General features: G+C 41.3%; 1 long non-coding RNA gene across 2 annotated transcripts in view; it reads left to right on the top strand.

Moving 5' to 3' along the window:
- LOC117878176 overlaps positions 1-18,662 on the top strand; it is a 95,200-nt gene that overhangs the window by 20,042 nt on the left and 56,496 nt on the right. For both annotated transcript variants that reach the window (XR_004645909.1, XR_004645910.1), the window contains exon 2: positions 13,723-13,834. This is a non-coding gene — a long non-coding RNA (uncharacterized LOC117878176). The remainder of the gene's footprint in view (positions 1-13,722; positions 13,835-18,662) is intronic.

Raw genomic sequence — 18,662 nt, 5'->3', positions numbered from 1 at the left:
AGGATCTGATCCTGTAACCCATCAAATGCTCCTATTGATATTTAATGGTAGATGTAGTGCTAAGCATATCTCAGGAGATGCTCAGCACATTGCATAATCAGCCCCTATTAGATATCCATTTAGTCTTATTACCTGTTCTCTGACTTACTCTTACTCTGAGCAGTACCATATTTCATAAGTAGTTCATTGAAGTCAGTGGGACTGTTTTGTAAAGTAAGATATTTATGAACTGGAGTAACAGTGGCAGAATGTGGCCCATCATCATCTGAAAAATCCCATAATGTCAGAAGTCATGGACATACTATATAAAATAAATCAAACATGAAAATCACGTAACTCATGACAGGCATGACATTCAACTTTACTATGCAACTTTCAATTGAGTGAGAAAGTCTAATATCTACAGCAGGGGGTCTGGAAAATAGATTCTGTTCCCAACTCTTCCACTGACTTGCTCTGTCTTCGGGCAAATCACTTAACCCCTCTGTACTTCAGTTTTCCCCCATCTTTAAAATGGGAGTGATACTTAATCTTTATAAAACATCTTGAGATCAGCAAATTAAAGACACACTATAAATGTAAAATATCACAGTGCAATAACCACAACATTCGTTTCCAGTGTTAAATAATAAAAACCTGCACCATCCAAGTGCTTGCCAATGTGAAACACATCATATACCTCACATATTCTCTGTATAGCCCAAATTCTTATCAAAGATATTGGGGACTTTGGGTGTGCAGAGAAAGCAGAATCAGACTCCTGTTTGGAATGTGTATACAAGAAGTCTGAAAGCAGGCTGCAGGCAAGTCTGCCATCAAAACTACATAGTATATCAGATGAAAAGGTGCTACATCTTTATGTTAAAAAGCAGAATTGTTGTAAAAGTGCAGCATATATGACAAAAAAGTGGAATATCTTGGGGAAAATCTTCACTGTAAAGACTGCATGCTTTGGCACATCGTTTACAAGAGAACATCACAAAGAAACTGATTCTTTAAAAACTTTTTAACTATAAAGAGTAAATCTTTCAAGCAGTCCATGGGAGCCTTGCACACAAATCTCATTATTTTGAAAGCTGCTTAGAAACTCTAGCCCTCAGAGTCAACATACCACAATACATTCTGAAGTATGATTTCAAAGAGCTACAAATGCTTCTAACAATTAGTTACGTTTTAAAAAAAATACTAGAAGGATTTAGAAGGCTTTGGAAGGAAAGAATTACTGAGGGTTATGTATTAAGAAGGAGGTAATTGAAAGTGATTCAGGGGGGTACAGTAGGATGTGGATGTGGTTAAGGCAGCTAGGAGATTAGTTGGAGTGAAGGCTGGTAAAACTGACAGTAGTGTACGAGAGCCAGATTCTGGTATCAATCAGTATAGCTCCTTTGGCTTTATTGGAGTGACTCAGTTTACACCAGCTGAGCCCCTTATGCTTAAGTCTGAATGGGTACAAATAAAAAGTGGTGAAAGCTTATTAAAAAAATAACCAGAAAAGATACTGTTCAATGTGCCAAAAATACGTGCATTTTTGAACTTGAAACTCCATATAAATAGTAGTGAGCAGTTGTATGTATTCAGTTCTTAGGGCTCTTGGAGAACTAAGTGATTTAACAGTAATGGGAGCTATAAACAGTTTACTGTGAAGGCTGGCTTATCAAAGGCAAAAATTAATTGTCACAAGAATTGTGCAGCACTTGAAAGATGGATAATGGTCACTGAATGAAGGTTTCCAAAGAAACTGACTATGATATGAATGATAATACAGTAATTTACTTATGAAAAAAATCAGTGAGGAAAGATCTTTCAGATCAAAAGATACTTTTCCACTTACTCAGGCAAAGCTCTTCTTAATATACAGTATGGTTGGTCTTTCTTTTATTCATCCCTCCTAGCTTTTGACAGTGTATTAGTTTTAAAAAGGCATGTTTTCAAAATGAATATTTTTAATATGCAGGTGTTGAGCATTTATTCATAGAATGTCCTGTCTTTGTAATCACGTGGGGAAAATATAAGTATTATGTAAAACAATTTGCATCCTATTTACATTTATAATATTATGAAATTCAATAAGCTATTAGCTGAAGCTATTTAAAAGTTTTCCTGATAACTGTGTTGTATAAAATGCAACAAAAATCTTTAATGTATGAGAACTTGAGATTTCAACGACAAATTTCAAAACTAAGGGTGGGGTGGAAAAATGTCATTAGCTACAAAAATGTTTTTGTTATTTTAATAGGTTATTAGTAGGTATTAAAAACAGGTATTTCTTGTTCCTCATAGGTTATAAAATGTGGCATGTCTTTAAACAGAATACTTCTGTGTCAAACAGTCATCTGTATGTACAGTACATTACAGGACCAAGTTCATAATCAAAGATTGAAAATCTAGAGAGTTGCTGTGTGGAGCAGGGCCGCCCAGAGGGAGGGACAAGTGGGGCAATTTGCCCCAGGCTCCGGGCCCCACAGGGGCCCCCACGAGAACATAGTATTCTATAATATTGCAACTTTTTTTTATGAAAGAGGCCCCCGAAATTGCTTTGCCCCGGGCCCCCTGAATCCTCTGGGCAGCCCTGTTGTGGAAACATGGTACTGCTCAGAGCATTTCCTATTCATGCTGCTTTTAGTGTTATGATTTCCAGGACATGTACGGACTGTGGTAACTGATTATTGATATATTATTTTCCTAGTTCAATCCCATTCCAAAACATGCTTGGTCACTTTTGATTTGGGGACAAGACTTCATTTTTTGCATCTCCGCTAACCTTTTGTATATCCACTGTTTCATAGCAGCTGTGGGAACTTGCACGCTTGAATCAGGCACATCACAGAACAGAATAGATCAACTTATTCCCCAAAACAGAATGTTTACATAATTCTAGTAAGTGAACAGAGAAAACTATGGGGTAGATTTTCAAAAGCATAGATGGGATTTAGGCCCCCAATGCCCATTGACTTTCAACTGGAGTTAGGTGACTAACTGTCCCTTGTATATTTGGAAATCTTCTGGCCTATATTTTGATTAAACATTTTATACCAGTTCTGTTTATAAAAAGAAGAGAAACAACTTTATGATTTGGGGATACCTAATGGAATCCAGATGCGATGCGTGGGGAGAGGGGCACAAAGGGTCATGTGCTCCCCCAGATTACTGCCAGGGATTATATGTCCTACCTTGAACCCCACTGCATACCACAGAACCTTTAAATTGTGCTCCCTCCCCACATCCACCCCCCCCAATCAACAGTTATGCATCATCTCTGATGTAATCCATCCCAATAAAACTTGGAGTGAAATCCTGACTCCATTATGGTCAGTGGCAAAACTCCCATTCACTTCAATGGGTCAGGATTACACCCCGGATATATACTTCATATCCTATGGGTTGTGTGCATTCCGATCATATATGCCAAAGCTGCAACAAGCAGGCCAAATCTTTCAGATCCTAGTCAGCATGGACTTTCAAGTGATCTCGGTGATCTTAACCATGATCAAGAAACATTGACCCATTGGACATTGGCCCATTCCTGAAAATACCTTAGCTAAACATTGAAGGTTTCTCAGCTGCTAAACACTCCATTTTTCAGTTCCTAGCCTCCAAACATAACATGGATATAATCTGCCTTCAGGAAACACATGTTAACTCCTTTTCTGCAAGTTAACATCAAAGGTGAGTGTGAGTTACTCTCTGCATAGTAAATTGGCTACCTATGTTAGAGTATATCTTGTTGACAGAGCACCACTCCCATCGAACTCAGACCTCTGTGATACTCCCCTGACCTCACCTGGATCACCAGCAAAGGCAATCATCTATTTCAAGCTACAAACAGTGTACTGAAAAACTTCCTGCATAGTCAACATTGTCCAATCCTTACTGAAGTTGGAGTAACTATACCTATTGCAAGCAGTAATACAACTCTCACTGGAACTATCAGAAACTTGCCCAGTTTTGCACAATTCACCGACCACTACATCACTGTATCCCACACATGTCTGTGGAAGAAGCTTACATACAATTCACAATAGCCATTTATGAAGCTGCCACTAAGTCAATTCTAAGAGGTTATTATAAGACCTATATTCCCTGCCTAGATGAGGAGTGGGCAGAACTGCTCAAGCAATATTAAGAGAGTGGTGAGCCAGACATCACCATATATCTTTTTGACAGCTTGAATGTTTTTAGAAGAGCCAGATGAGAGCAGGCCACAGTGGAAATAAAGGCGTAAAGATCCAGCTGCAAAACCTGGGCATAATCAGAAAACTCTGTGCTGCTCAGAAGCCTCCAGCACAGCACCATTTTCTCCAAATAGTATTGCTACCCACCTAATAAACGTCGCGAAGGCAGACCAGGACAAAAAGTTTGAAGGATAAGTGAAGAAGAAATGGCAGCACAATATAAAGAGTGCATACCTGAAACAGAAGACTTCCAGCCTTTCACCACAGATGAAATAGAAAGGTTGGTAAACACTGAAAACAGATAAAGCCTATGGACTTGATAACATCTTCCCTGAATTCCCGAAGCACCTTGAAATAACTAGCAGACAAAGGCTAGCCATCTTTCTATCTAGAGTCATCCAGGGGAATAAAATAAACTCTATGAATCTAAGGCCTGAAGGGGCTGCTAGATCATCTCACACCTAAGATTTTGTGCGGAGCCAAAGTAATAGCCCTGCCAAAACCCAAGAAAGATCACCGATTTGCAATAATTTACTTCCCCATCTCATTGCTATGAATTGCCCCACTGCTGATGATGTCCTGAGTGTAGATCAAGAAGATTTCAGCCAAACCACAGTAAGTCTTATCAAATGCTGGCACTCAGCATCTACATCAAGAATGGCTTCCATGCCCATGTAGAAGACAGGAGCAATGTTTCTAGATCTTACAGCTGCATATGACACAATCTGGTATACAGACCCACATACAAGCTATCACTGATCTTACCAAAGTGGGTTGTCCTGGTTGTGTAGCTGTTACTGAGAAACCACTCTCACAGTTTCAGGGTAACAGCATCTGTTTTTCTTTTATGTGGTCCCTGCTTAAAGCTTTCTGGCTCCCAGCTATTACTTCTCTTGGGGAGAGACCCAGGTCTCACTCACTCCTGACTGGGTTATTTAAGGCAGTTCCCTGTCTATACTGTGATATCTCCAGCAAGCCACACTGATTCAGTGGACATCTACACTGCATGTTTCTTTTGGTGGCATGTAGAGTACATACCCGCGTAACCCCAGTACTAGTATACATAGCAGTGTAAACGGTGAGGCAGGGCTTAGGCAAGTAGAGTTAAGGCATGTTTGAAGGGCATGGGTATGTATGTGAGTACATACCCACATGCTCTCTACTTGCCCAAGCTATGTCTTCCTGTCTACATTGCTATTTTTAGCAGTGTAGTGTCCCAGTGTTTCCCTGTTGCTGGAGCCTTTCACTGCTGCTGGAAAAGACTTCCTCAGTGGGGAAAGGCTCTGGCAGAGAGGAGGCATCTGAGAAAGCCTCACCTTTCACGCTGCTTCCCTCCACCAGAGTCTTTCCTCGCCACAGGTAAAGATTCTGGCAGTGAGGAAAGGCTCTATCACCTCCTCGCAATTGGAGCCGTTCCCTGCTGAAGTGAAAGGCTCCAGCAACCGGCAAAGGTTCCAGCAGCTCCCCATTGCTGGAGCCTTTCCCCACAACAGGGAAAGACTCTGGCAGTGAGGAGGGCCCTGGCAGTGGAGACAGCTTTGCTTTCTCTCCAAGGGCTATGACTAGTGTATTTACCACAGTTGTAAGTTACCACACAGCGATTTCTAAACCAGTACCTGTATTCTTGAGGTACAAGCATTACAGAGAAAACATATTAAAAAAAATAAAAGAACCTACACATATGCTACAATGCTTACGTGAGGTCAGTCCAACTCCATCCTTGGGCTCTGGTAGGTATCAGTCCTTCAAAACCCACAACTGGGTTTTCTGCATGGTTACAAGTTCATCACTGTCTCAGATTCAGAACCAGAACAATGGCTGGACAGATCAGCTATTTCTTTATACAGCTCAGGCTTTGGATCTCAAGTTTTAAGGAATAATAATCAGCAGACAATATTTCACTCCTCAGGGCATAGCTTCAAAAGGTAAGGCTTTTGTATAACTGGAGTGGGAAATTTGCATTTACCTCTCCCTAGCTATGCCCCAGAAAATCAACTTCACACTTATTGTCCCAAAAGACCCTTCTTGCCTGGCATATTTTCAATATTCTCCTTTGAATCACATCTCCCCACCTAGAGAGATTACACACAATTCTGGCCCACAATAATTCATAAACTTTCCATTTAATACAATGGACCCCAAAGATACTTAAACTTACTTAAATAAGGGCTCCCAAGGATAAAGCAGGAAATGCCATATCTGTCACAGCCGCTGGTTCCAAGTTTTACTTGGACAAAGAAACAGCTCCTGGAGGTCCCAAAACAATGGTCCATCTCAAGGCTCATTTCTAACACCAACACTTTTCAACCTCTTCAAAAATGACCTTCTCAAGACCACTGCCAGGTGTTTAATTTATGTAGATTACATCTGTCTGGCAGTACAGGATGAGGATTTCAGTCACCTAGAAGTCGTCCTGAATGCTGACATGAAAGAGATGAATACTTAAACCTAGTATCAAAGAGACAGTTTCCAGCTGCTTCCATCTATATCACACAAAGGCCAATAAGCAGTTCAACATCTTTTTGAATGGACACAGGCTGGATCACATTCCAGTGCTGTGAACCTAGGTGTTACACTGGAGTGCATCTTGATTTTCAAGGAACATTTTACCAAAACCTTGCTGAAAATAAAGACAAGGATCAACTTGATCATCAAATTAGTTGGTTCTATCTGGGAAGCCAATGCGCAGACACTGTGGATATGTTTACATTGCAACATAAGCCTAGGGTTAGTAAAACTCAAGTTACACTGGTTTAGAGCTAATCCCCAGATGATTACAAGGAGGCACCCCAGCCATGAGTAGCAAATCCCGTCACAGAGACAGCTAGACTAATACATTTGACTTGATTGTCTATGTAGTTGCAATCGCAATATATTATATACATATACACACCCCTTATCATAAGGGGGGCTGTAAAACTTACCAGGGCCCTGCCAGGGCCAAATGCATCCCAGAAGCATTGCTGTCCCATTGCTAAGAGACCCTCGCTTATGCCGAGAGGAGGCTGGTGGGAGGAACTAAAGCAGCAGCCCCAGATTTTCCAAAAGAGGAGAGCTCTGACTGGTTCTTTACCCCATGGACCATATGGCTGGGAGAGAGGAGGTAGTCCCTCCCTCTGGGGTGTCAGTTGAAAAGGGACAGACAGAGAGAGAGATGAGGGAACATCCAGTTCCCCTCACAGAATGAGTGACAGTTTTTTCAGTTTTCCCAATTCTCAACTGTGAAACCATCGAGTTTGGGAACCTAAGGACCTACCACACCATTGCGAAGGGAGTGACTGCCCAACGAATAGTTCAGTCATCTACCTTCTACAGCCCAATCATTGATAGTTACCTCAGCCAGGAGGAAAAGCAGAAACCTTATAGCTAAGCTTGTTACCCCAGTGTGAGCAGGAGTCAGACCACCCCTTGGAACTAAGAAGCTATTTTGAGATCTAGACTGCTCTGGACCCCTCTGATAAGATGGACCCTGGACCTCACAGTGCCTGCAACATCTACAAGTGCAACACCAACCAGTACCTGAACTTGGGACTGACATGTCAGAGGATTGACAATCAACTAAAGTTAGGGAGATAATGGGTGATTATGTAAAGTGATCAAAACAGAAAAACAAAACAGAGATTTATGGCATTTACATATATTTTAAAAATCTAGCCATATTTGTTGTGATAGACCCAGACCAGTTGGGAACAGCGGAGTAGCAGAAGGGAGATATACTGGCCAATTAATAAGTAGTTTTCTGTTCCCTGAGTGACCGGAGCAAGAGCTGCGCCAGGCTAATAGACCACCTGACTCCAATTAACCTGCTAAGAGTCAGGTGAGGCAGTTAAGCACCTGACTCTAATTAAGGCCCCTTTGATGCTATAAAAGGGCTCACTCCAATCAAACCAGGGGGAGCGGAAGTGTGTGTGGGGAACTGGGAGCAAGAGGTGTGTACCAAAGAAGTGAATCTCATCAGTGACCACACAAACTAGAATGACTTACTTTTAATTGTATTTTGTTTGCATTGACTCCAGCCTCCTTTATAACTATATACTGTACAAAGAAAAATCCTTTAAAAAAATTCCTTGTTGGATAACTAGATTACTGAAGGAAAGCATTCTCTACTTTCCATTAAGACTCCAGGGGCCACCAATTATACAAAGAATATTAAGGATAATTCTGGTGTAGCTATATATACACACACTTCCTAGATCCTGAAATTATAGCTCTTACATGTAAAGGGTATTGGAGTTACTAAGCATTACACTTAATAATGGAGACATATATGTATGGAACCAGTTATAAAAATCAGTGCACTGTGAGGCACATTTTCAATACCACCCCCTGCAAGCTGTTCCAGTACATTGTCTCCTCCACATTTAAGATGTCTGTAACCATTTCTTTCAGCCTTAATAAAAAGAACAGGAGTACTTGTGGCACCTTAGAGACTAACAAATTTATTAGAGCATAAGCTTTCGTGGACTACAGCCCACTTCTTCGGATGCATCAAGTACTCCTGTTCTTCTTTTTGCGGATACAGACTAACACGGCTGTTACTCTGAAACCTTTCAGCCTTAATGACCTTCTGATGGGAGAGGGAGACAATGAAAGAAAATGGGAGGATGGCAGAGGTACAATCACTCTACTAGAATAATTGCTTCTCTGCACACTTCTTAAGGTCTTTGTAAGGTATATTATTTTTGCATCAAGAGCATTTTCCAAAGTAGATATTACAGGAACAAAGGAAAGATGGGAAACTGGAGTCTCTTAGGGCAGATTTAAGATTGTTTGGGTGACCTTAACTGTGCAGTTTCATGCTTTCAAATGTTTAGGGTTTTTTAAAGTTTAATCATTAGTCAGAATTGCTGGGTTCTAATGCTTGGGTTTGGGTTTTTTTTAATTGTAACAATATTCTCATAAGGTTTGTTTTGTTTTTTATCCTTAAATTACTGTAATGTAACTTCTCCTTAAAGATTTTGTCTGGGAATTTAATAATCTTAGTCATCTTTGATTTCATTTAAAAGACCTGCCGTACTCCAATATATCTGCTTCCTTATATTCACAAGGAGTAGAGAATTTTGCAACATTGCATTGTTATATTCTCACAATCCAAATCCCCATCAGGTTTCTCTTTTAATTATCTTCAAATGCTGGGAAGCAGTCTTTGTTGCAAGATCTGAGAGTTAGGTAAATAGTTAAGTTACTTGGCATGTCCCTTTAACAGAGATGAGCCAGCAGGGACCTAGAAACATGCTTTTGTTCTTGTGAATAGTTCCATATTATAGTTAAATAAGCAAGGGTGTGTCTATTTGTTGTATGCATAGAGCCTCTTGTATGTGTATTGACCTCTAGAGCCTCTTGTATGTGTATTGACCTCAGCAATCTTAACACACCTCTCAGGAAAAAAAAATAGCATTCTCTCAAGAAAATGGAACTTAAGTTAGCATATGTTCAGAGGTAATTTCTACACTCTTAAAGCATATATGTACAGTATATTTCTTTAAATTATTATGGCTGTCCAGTACACCAACACCCTCGGATGTCAACAGGAATGCCAGGTGTACTGCAACTTGGAGACAAGCAAAGTAGGTGCCTTATCAGGGTGGCCTTGTAGACACTAACCTTAGTGCATCCCCATAACCACTGAGACACATGGCTAAGGGAAAGGGTGTTTTCCTAGGGCTGGTAAGAAAAGGAAAAGTTGTAGATACTCTAGGTACAGAGGCTAAGGGCATAAGCGCTGACTCCGTGGGTGGTCTGGGGCTGGAGCACCTACGGGGAAATATTAATGGGTGTTCTGCACCCACTGGCAGCCAAGCTCCCTGCCTCCCTCGCTCTAAGCATGCCGTGTCCTCGCTCCTCCGCCTACCTCCCAGCATTTCCTACCCAGCCGCCACCAAACAGCTGTTCGGCAGCATTAGCACTCTCCTGAAGGGGAAGTGGGGAGGAGCGTGAACGTGGTGCATTCAGGGGAGGAGGTGGGGAAGAGGCGGGTCCGGGGCGGGGATTTGGGGAAGGAGTTGGAATGGGGGCGGAGAACAGGTGGGGCCTCATGGAAGGGGTGGAGTGGGGTCGAGCACCCACGGGAAAGAGGGGAAGTCGGCGCCTATGGCTAAGGGTATGTCTTCACTAGCAATGTTAAAGTACTGCTGCGGCAGTGCTTTAACATGGCTGTGTAGTCACGGCACCAGCGCTGGGAGAGTGCTCTCCCAGCGCTGAGCACTCTCCCAGCGCTGTAAAAAACCCACCCCCGTGAGAGTAGTAGCTCCCAGCGCTAGAAGCGTGTTTTTTCACACCCCTGAGCAAGAAAGGTTCAGTGCTGTAAAATGGCAGTGTAGACAAGGGCTAAGACAGTTACAGTTCAAAGTGAGTGATAGCAGTTATTGTTTGAGCTCCTGGCATTGTCCAAAGCAAGAGTCAGGGCTCGTCAGGCCTAGTGCCTGGGGCGCCCTCTGCAGTCCAGGCTCTATTTCAGCAAGTAGGCACTTGCAGTGTTCCAGGCCAGGCTCAGTTAGTGTCTCTCATTGAACTCCCTATCCAACTGTTGCTTCCCAATAAGTCCCATAATGACCTGTATCCAGCTGTATCATCTGACAGCCATCGCCTGCTCCACATGTGGCTCTGTCCAGTCCACTTCCTCAGGCTTCTCTCCAGCTTCTTGCTGCCATGAGGCTCCCACTCCCCTCCCGTCCCAAATGCAGTCAGCCACGTCCTGTTTCAGGATCTGTCTCCTTACCTGGCCAAGGGAACTGCAGTTGGGATGGGGCTGATGGGAACTGTAGTTCTCTGCTTTGTTGATTCATCACAATTCACAAAAGTGCCCAAGAATTTAACTTTTGTAATCATACAACCCTCACCATTACAAGGGTTGTCATCAGCGGTCGCATATTTAAAGGCTTTATAATTAAGCAGGGGTTCCCTTCTTTGACCTCGGAGGCAGACTCAATTTGGAAAAAAATCTCTTTAAAACAGTGTAACACTAGCTTGCTCTCATTCTTCCCCTATACAATACACAACCCTAGCTTTTGTCTCTCAGTCTCTGCCATTCTTAAAGTCACCGCCGTGTGTCCTGTAGAGGGACATCATGTCACCTCTTTGCCTGGGCAGGTGTGCCAGTTTGTGGGCAGCAGTCCTCGGACATTAACCAGGAGACGTGGTTCTACTAGCCAGGAGGAGAAGTGTGGCACAAGAATAAAAAAAGAGATTCCTCCAACTCAGGAAACAACCTTCACCACATGAGCACAGCCTTTAGTCCTTAGCAGGCAAACCCAGCATAACCCACTTAACTAATGGGAGCAATGCCTGCAATCCAAGGGGTCCATGAAGCACAGGATAGTAAAATCACAGAATGTGAACAGTCCACCCTGAATGGCTTCATTTAAACTAACAAGGGAGTAGAAAAGCTGAAAAGAGAGTCTGGTTAAATAACTCTACTGCAAACAGTCTAATACTATAAAATCCCACCATCAGACCTTTCCCACAGAGACCTCCCCTCCTTCATTCAAGGACTAATTTCTAACACACACGAGGTGGTGGGCTCATTGCAACAGGTAATGGACTCCAGTGATAGGATGGAACGGAAGCAGTGATAGGGTGCAGATACCTCTGCAATCATTAAGGCTGAGTGTGACGCTGAGGCTGTAGCACCTACTCTAACCCTAGCAGGCTACTTTCAAAACAGGTGAGCTGTTGCTATGGCAATTGGAGCTAAAGCCTGTACTCCAATCAGAAGGCCTGGGGCCCGGGGGCCCGGGTAGTGGTCCAGGAGTCACTGTTGCAAGTTGGACTGCAATTATATGAACCCCTGAACTCTATAGGGCTCACAGAAATATGGTAAATCCCACCCTGGTTATAGGACACAGAGCTCCCACTGTGAGTTTTGCTTATTGAGGTCATATAGAAATGTTATATATAGCACTTTCTGTCATCTTTAATTTCCAGGTTCAGAAACTCAAGTAGTAATTTTCTCCATGCTTGTAATAGTATCCATGGCTTCCTTGCGAGACCTAATTCCTAGTGCTCCCCTATCCCTCATCCATTCACGGTTCTCTAGAAGCCCATGCTTCTACTCCACAAAGCTATTATTTACAGCTGTTTTAGACTAAAGTTTCTGATCCTAAATAGATGGTGCTTTTCTGCACTACAGTATGCCCACTCAGCATCCCCACCCCTTCATATTGCTTACATTTTATGCTAGACTATGAAATATCTCTCACTCGCTCTTACTTTAGCTGATGCTAAAATTGTCAGTAATTGATCTGTCTTTGTGTTTATGGTTTTCACAAACTTACATTGATCCTTGGTACTTGAATCTTCAAAGAAGTGAAATGTCAGCAGTAGAGCAGATGTCTCCATCTGTCAAGCTTAAGTATTTTGTTTTTACTCTTTGGCACCTTGGGAACTTTCTCTGCGTGCCTTTTTTTATGCAGCCAGAGGAACTGAGGGCCTCTCCCAATTTGCCTGTAAAGTTACATATGTTTTAAATAAAAATCAATGCACTCTATTATGTTGTTTACCTGCACTTGTATTTCCCTTGATATAGGAGCTCAACCAAGTAATTTCTATTCATTAGCAATAAAATCATATACTGTAGTTGATTAGTTTTGCCTTCACCTTACAGTAACCATATGTGATAGGGAGAGAGCCTCCATTGCTCAGGCTCTGTTTCATGACCCTGCAAGCCACATGTGGCCTTTTTGTCACACTTTGCACAGCCTTCCATCCCTTTGTCCATATTGATGTTCTTCAGTAGCAATTATTGCTGATAAGCTGCTGCATAAAGGTGATTTTGTATCAGACTCTGGAGATATTCAGGCTAGGGTTCTTTCTGATCGCCTCTAGGTGGTGGTTAATAATAAAAACCTAGTTCCAAGAATGTCGCATTCTGGTTCCTGAAAGTTTCACACTTAACAATGAAGGTTTCATATATATCTTCAGTGAGACTTACCCAAAGGACCTAACTCCATCTCTGTTCCCAACTATACAAATTTGGTGAAACTTATACTTATCTATACATGTATGGGGTGGCCCCATCTAGACAGTAACAAAACAAAAAACAAAACCCATTAGTTTCACAAGATTTTGCATTCAGAGTATTTGTTAGCCTTAGCTTCATTTAATTGCATCTTGACTAGTTGGGCTAATGTTTCATTGCTTAAAAACCTCTTCTTGAGGTTTTGGTATTTGTGTCATGCATATAACAGATCGATAAGTGTGTTTTTGTGGATTTTTACAGTAATAATAAATGGAAAACAGGCATAGAAAGGAATCTAAAGAAATTAAAATAACATGTTAACAGTTGTAATGACTGTGCAATTAGAGTCTAAATTCCTGGCCCAGATATGTTGTTATTCAAAGGCCCCTGGAGTAAGGTAACTTTATTATTCAGCTGCCAACCTGAATCCCCTGATTACACTGATATGTAACTACTGGAAATGTTCAGTTGTCTTCTGGTAGGGTATTTCTAGGGATTTTGCTAGTGTAAGGTTTAACTTCTGTAGAAAGCTTGGAAGATTATTATTATTTTTAATGAATGTGTGGCTCAGTTTACCTACCTATTTTTGTACAGGGACTCAAAGGGTTAACTCCTGCTCAGAGTTCTCCACCCAGGCAACTAGGAAGAAAGGCAATGATCTAAAGCAGAGCCTGCTTAACTAAGCATGGAGAAGCTAAAAAGTCAGGTAAGATTCATGTGTACAGCCTTAATTACTTCAACCCATATCTGACTCCTGTGTTCCTGTTGATATATCATACATTTTTTCTGAAAAGTCTGAAGTGTGTCACTCCATACATTTTCTGGGTACTAAGCTCCCAAATACTTAGTCCTGCCATGAGTGCAGGGGACTGGACTAGATGACCTCTCGAGATCCTTTCCAGTCCTACAATTCTGTGATTCTAAAGAAAGAAGACTTTCAGGGAACCAAACCTGTCCCTGCTGCAGGAGCCGCAGTGTGAAACAGGGATGCTGATGCCTAGGGACCCAGTCTGAGAGTGGCAGAGTCACAGGACTCCCCCTTTAATGAAGCAGAGGCCCAGGACTTATCACCAGGAAGGGTCCACTCAGGAGAGATTGCAGAAGAGTACAAAGAGTATTGTGTTCTGTGATCTGTGACCCTTTCTGATTGGAATTTCTCAAACAGGATTTGTTTTAACTCATGATATCATATACTACTTGCATAATCTTTCTAACCCCTTTTCTTAGCTCTCCTGCAAGAATTATCACTGTTGATGGTGTGAAAAATACCTTATAATACTTTCAGAAAAGCTAAGATGCAACTCTGTTTAAAAAATTGCGAGACTGTTCTATTTTGCACATCATGCCAAAATCAGTAACGGTAGAAGTTAAGAGCCAATAAGTTTTTAATTGCATCTTTCTTTTATTTTGTTTAAAAAAAATCCCAACAAATTGGATAAAATTTCTGTCCCACATACCCTGGTCTTGATTTCATTAAAGCCTGCATTTAAGCCTTTGTTTTCACTGATTAAAAATCATGTTCTGGCATTAACTAATAGCCAAGATATTGTTATAACTGGTGCTGGATGTAATAAAAACAGTGATGAGATAAAATTACTCTTGACTTTAGTAAAATAAACTGTAAAACATTACAAAACAAATTCAGTTGAAAAGTGGGTAGGGCATGAAATATAGATCACTTCCCCAACACTCAGCAGCAGTGTGCCAAGTTCAGAGAGAGACAAGGTGAGTGAGGTAATATCTTTTATTGGACCAGCTTTCAAGCCTACATAGAGCTCTTCCTCAGGTCTGGGAAATGTACTCAGAGTGTCACAGCTAAATACAATGTGGAACAGATTGTTTAGCATAAATAGTTAACACATATTTCAAGGGACCATTCAAGTTGAAGTGGCCTGTTAATACCCTTCCAGCCATGGAGGTTGGGAGGAGAGGGTGGGGAGGAAAGGAAGGAAAAAAAGGTTCAGAGAGTAATACTTTTCAGCTCCCTAGCAATTTTTGACCTCTTTTTAAACTAGTGATGCTCTACCTCTCCCACTTAGGCCATGGCTACACTCAAGAGACCTTACAGTGGCACAGCTGTACTGATGCAGCTGCGCCACTTTAAGGTGTCCCATTTAGCTGCTCTGTGCTGACAGGAGAGACCTCTCCCATCAACATAATTAAACCATCCCCTATGAGCGACAGTAGCTATGTCAGCAGGAGAGCGTCTCTTACCAACATAGCGCTGTCCACACTGGTGTTTCTATTGGTGTAAATTATATCACTCAGGGTCGTTTTTTTCACACCCCTGAGTGACATAATTTAGTCCAACAAAAGTGCTAGCATAGATATAGCCTTAGATTTGAGAAACAAATACTGCCATTACACTTTAAAGCAGGGGTCGGCAACCTTTCAGAAGTGGTGTGCCGAGTCTTCATTTATTCACTCTAATTTAAGGTTTCGCGTGCCAGTAATACATTTTAATGTTTTTAGAAGGTCTCGTTCTATAAGTCTTTAATATATAACTAAACTATTATTGTATGTAAAGTAAATAAGGTTTTTAAAAGGTTTAAGAAGCTTCATTTAAAATTAAATTAAAATGCAGAGTCCCCCGGACCAGTGGCCAGGACTTAGGCAGTGTGAGTGCCACTGAAAATCAGCTCGCGTGCCGTCTTTGGCACGCGTGCCATAGGTTGTCTACCCCTGCTTTAAAGCCTACCTGATGACAAGGTCCTGTTACTGGGTGTCTCTATATTGAACATGGAATATACTGCAGCTAATGATGTGTTTTGGAGACATTTTTTTAAAACATTGATCTCCTTGAAGAATTGAAATACAGATAAGTTTGTTACAATAGAATTTCCACCTAGCTTTTTTAGCTGCTTTGATTGGAGGATCATGGAGAATGTCACTCGCATCTTCAGACCAGACCATGTTACTCTAAAGGATCACCAGGCTCTGCTTTTCAGTTTTCCCAATTTCTTGCTTATCAATTGAATCTAATGTCAATTAGACCTGTCCAAGAGCAGCAGCTATCTGGATTTCCTCCTCTCAGTGAAATACACCACTCATTAGCCCCTCTGTGGCCCTTTCACAGAATGCAATGCAATGTTTCTTGACCTGCCAAACAGAGAAAGGAGAATGCAAATTAGACTGCCTGTTGAATTGTGGACCCTGTTGTCTCATGACAGGCTACTTTGCCTTACTATATAAGGGGCAAATAGTATGCACCAAGGCAATTCTATCAAATAACCTAGAACAGACTCTGACAAGTCCAAGCCAATATTAGGCATGAGATACCTGTTGCTGTCCATAAACAATCTTAGTTAATTCAGTAAACATATTGTTTCATTACACACCAGAAGGGAAATCCAAGTGTTTAACAATTCTTTACTACTTTCTCTGATGAAAACAGTAGACTTGTAGTTTCTAAGGGCAAGTCTACAGTACAGTGCTACATTGCTGCAGCTGCACCGATGCAACTGTGCTGCTGTAGGGTGTCTGGTGAAGACACACTATGCCGACAGGAGAGTGCTCTCCCATTGGCTTAATTACTCCATCTCAGAGAGAAGTGGAAGCTATGTTGGCAGGAGAGCATCTGCAGTTGACATAGTGCCGGTGTGGACAGCACAAAATTTGCATTGCTTGCGGGGGAGGAGGGACTTTTTCACACCCTGAATGATGTAAGTTAGAGCGACTTAAGCAGTAGTGTAGACTTGCTCTAAGTAACTCATACCCCACGTACCTCAGCTGTTTGCGTTGTCCAACCAGCTTTACTTATTGCCACATTCCTTTGTATAGTGTGTTATCGCTTCCTATTTCCCTTCCTCAATAGGTCCCATCTTTATTGAATGGAGGCCTTCTGTTAGTGGGTGTTGTCCTGTGAACTGATATTTGTTTTTTTAAAAAACAAACAAACCTTTCAGTTGTGTGAGCAGGTGCTGTTCTCAACCAGTTCTACAAACATAGTGCGTACACTGCAAAGTCCAAGTTCCCTTGGTAGGTTTAGTGACCCTCTTCCCCCATAAAAGGCAACTTATACCTACTCCTAGGAGTCATAAAACTTTGAGATAGCAACCTTTGCCCAACTGCTGCCTCTTAACCTGAACCTTCCTATTCTCCCATCCACCTTTCCAGACACCTTTTCTCCCCTCAATCTCTGCTTGATGTCCCTTTCAGGTTCCCTACTTTTGACTCTTTGACCTTCACGCTTGTCCTTGCTTTCTTTTTTGTTGTCCCCCATACTTATTTGAGTCCTGGGCTCAATGGTCCCTCCCCTTAAGCTGCGGAGGAGCCTTTAGCTGTGGGCAAGCTTGTGCCCGTCCATTTCCTGGAACCCAACAGGTCCTTTTCTCCCCTCAAACTGTGTTGATTGGGTTATCATCAGTTCATTCCATTCAATTTTCATAAACTTTCAGGTTTTGAACCTAAGATTCTTTGAAAATTTGAGCTAGATGCCTGAGGCATAGGCCTCCTGCTACGTTTAAGTATAGTTCCTAATCTGTAGGCATCTTTATAGCCTTTTCCTGCCATATAATTCATAGCTTCAGTTTTGGTTTCATTCATTGTATGACTTCAGATAGTCCCTTTTGGGGCTAAGTAAACTTGGTATAGAGACAGTTGTTTGTAAAATAGGATAAAATATAACCTGTAGAGAGGGATTTTTTGTGTGTGTCATAAGTGATGCTAATGATGTCTTATTCTTTGTGAATTTTGTTAGCCAATAGTTATAAGGCCATGCAAATAACAAAGGTGAGAGACATTAGCCTACTCTTGTAGCATGCTGTAAACTGAAAACATGTGAGCTTGAGTTATTAATCCCTGACTTGACAGAAAGGAAAATAACAGAGAATCTGTTAATTGCAAACGCTTATAGTCTATGGTCTGTAAAAGACCATGCACCTTTACAGAATGGTATGCTTCAACTGCTCAATAATAGTTAGATATATCACATATTCTGTATATATCTAGTCTCATCCATCAACAGATATTATGAAATCTAATCACAGCTACACATTTGAAACTGCTCAAATGGTCAAAACCTAATCTGAGTCCTAAAAATGTTGTTTGGTGAGCATATTAACAAAAAACTGCACTAAAATTTCGCTGAAAACTTTCAATATATGTATATAGCACAAACAAGGATCTCAAACTGTTGGAACACTGCTCATATTAATTGCTGCTCTTTTGGTACCAGTAATTATTGTTTGTGATTAATTGTAGTGGCTTGTTGCTTCACCATTTGAAAATGCAAACCCTGTTGCCATATTAATAATGTTGTTTAACCTAGCTCTGTTGCTTTTCTTTATAATTTAATTAGGTAGTTTTCTAAGACCTGAAAAATACTCCTACTGTGCATCAGCTTATGCATTTTTTCATTGGTTGTATGGTAGTCTCATTTCCATATGCACAACTGTGCAATCAAACACTGATAAGTGCCATATAAGAATCTAAACGAAACCTGTGTAGTTCACCTATGTAGTTCTGGATTTGTGATAGAAAATCAAATTATTGTACCATGTATCCCCACCTTGATGGTGTCTCCCAGGGTAACA

This window comes from Trachemys scripta, chromosome 5, assembly GCF_013100865.1.
Source record: "Trachemys scripta elegans isolate TJP31775 chromosome 5, CAS_Tse_1.0, whole genome shotgun sequence".
NCBI classification, from domain to species: domain Eukaryota; kingdom Metazoa; phylum Chordata; order Testudines; family Emydidae; genus Trachemys; species Trachemys scripta.
This window is presented reverse-complemented; position numbering and strand designations above follow the sequence as displayed.